Raw genomic sequence first — 2,332 nt, forward strand, 5'->3', positions numbered from 1 at the left:
TTTTTAATCAAATGCTGTCACATTGAGTTGGAAGGTATATTCAGAAAGTCTCCAGGCGCGTACACACCCCCACACACTCTCTCTCTCTCTCTCTCTCTCTCTCTCACACACACACACACACACACACACACACACACACACACACACACACACACACACACACACACACACACACACACACACACACACACACACACACACACACACACCCTCCCGGAGGAACAGCAGGTCAGGCAGCATCTGTGGAAAAGAGTAAACAGTCGAGATTTTGGGCTGAGGCCCTTCGAGGATGCTGCCTGACCTGCTGAGCTGCTCCAGCATTGTGTGTGTTGCCAAAGTTCATGCTTCTGAAAGATCCAGGTAAGAACAAAAAAACACCTTCAACCTGTCTGTATCGGTATGTCTGGCAGTCATGCCAGCAGGGTTGGACAACAGTTGTACCATAAGATATAGGAGCAGAATTAGGCCATTTGGCCCATCGAGTCTGTTCCACCATTTCCTCATGGCTGATTCAACTTTTGTCTCTCAGCCCCAATCTCCTGCCTTCTCCCTGTATCCCTTCATGCCCCGACCAATTAGCAATCTATCGACCTCTCCCTATGACTGGGCTCCGCAGCTGCCAGTGGCAAAGAATTCCATGGATTCACCACACTCTGGCTGAAGAAATTCCTCCTCATCTCCGTTCTAGAAGGACACCCCTCCATCCTGAGGCTGTTTTACATGCTGTGATAGCTAGTGGCGCAGAATTCAATGGTAAAGCAGCCATAATGCAATAACTGTAGCAAGGGAAAATCATCAAAATGTCTGGTACTTATCCTCAGCATGCCTGACAGTTTCAATGAAATTCATCCTAACAACTTTGGATGTTTGTCAGTCTTTGTTTACACATAGTTTTTTCATAAATTCTATTGTGCTGTATTCCCTGTAAATGCCGGCATGAAAATTAATCTCAAGGCAGTCTATGGCAACATATACGTAATTTAACAATAAATTTTAAATACTTACTTAATTAAACTTGCCATAAGATAATAGGGCTGCTATTTAGCAATCCAAGAAACCTTTGATAATGAGATTTATGTTTCTCAATTTGATTCAATATTCACTGTTTCAAGAGAACTGTTTAAACAGTGGAATCTCATTCCCACAGTCAGAAAATTATGCAGGCATTTAAAAAACTTACGGAGCACAAACGTGTCTTCTTTTTCAAGAACTAAACAAGTCAATGGAATCAACTTTCAGTTCAAAGTGAAAACATTACTAAAACACACATGCAGTGCTCAGTAAGTTTCATAATTTAGTTCTTTTTATTTCTTTTCCTGATTTTTTTCCTCTCTAGTCGTTTGACCTTTCAATTTGTTTCAATATCATACTACTGAAGGAAAGATAACATTAGTGCTGCTCTTCAGCAAGGACCAAGGTCTGGATAATTCACTCGCTTCTGCTATCAGCTTACTTTTCTGGCTGTTTGTGGGCCAAAAATACAACTGAAATATGAAAAAAGTACAACTAAGAGAGACCAGCTTGAACAAAATCTGTCCCAACTCTACAGCCGATTATGGAAAGTTCCTTTCTAATTTGTTAAAGAGCATCATTCGAAAGATTTGATTGATTATAATTTGCTTTCCATAGCTGAGGCTCATAATCCAAAATACCAGCGGCTTTAGCAAATGTAGAGAAAGCAGACAATCTATTGTACAGAAATTTAAGGCTGAATTTGTGAGGGTGGTTTTGAAATGAAAAAAATGTAAAGCATTTATCTGGAAACAAGTTTTCTCCAGCAACACAGAGAATTATCAGTAAAACTTTCCTTTATTCTACGAAATGTAATTGAAGAGTTCTTACCAGAATAAGCTGTGCTGTCAGCTGCCCGTTCAGATTGTTTCTTCTGCAATTGAACAAGATTTGATGAAGGGAGAAGGAGAAGGCAAAGCGGTGTGCGTATCAGCACAGAGTGTCCTGCAGTCAGTAGTAGATCCTGAGTGGGCAGAACACAGCTGGAGTAACGTGAAGAATCCTAACGTCAGGCAGTGAGTCTAGCACATGCCTTAAAGTGTGAGAGGGTGTGCTGAGAGAAGGAAAGGGGAGGGAAGGGTGGGTTAACACACTGCAGCTTCAGCTGGCTCAGGAAACACTGACGTCAGAATGGCAACTTTGCTCTAAGCTTATCCACAGATGTCCCTTCCTGAGGGTCTGGAAAACATTATTGGATTATCTCTCAGCACCGTTGACTGACCCAGTTGAGAGGCTGGCTCAGCCACCTTTACTCCAGTTTTATTCCGCCTGCAATAAAAGCTTATTCAGATCAACAAAATCGGAGCTTTCCAGCCTGTCA

General features: G+C 41.9%; 1 protein-coding gene across 2 annotated transcripts in view; it reads right to left on the bottom strand.

Annotated features, from left to right (window-relative positions):
- The window catches only part of LOC140716554 (cdc42 effector protein 2), a 34,672-nt gene extending 32,614 nt beyond the window's left edge, over positions 1 to 2,058 (bottom strand). For both annotated transcript variants that reach the window (XM_073029378.1, XM_073029377.1), the window contains exon 1: positions 1,843 to 2,058. The gene's annotated coding sequence lies outside the window, so the exon portion shown is untranslated. The remainder of the gene's footprint in view (positions 1 to 1,842) is intronic.
- Positions 2,059 to 2,332: the final 274 nt, after the last annotated feature.

Source organism: Hemitrygon akajei, chromosome 25 (assembly GCF_048418815.1).
Source record: "Hemitrygon akajei chromosome 25, sHemAka1.3, whole genome shotgun sequence".
NCBI lineage: Eukaryota > Metazoa > Chordata > Chondrichthyes > Myliobatiformes > Dasyatidae > Hemitrygon > Hemitrygon akajei.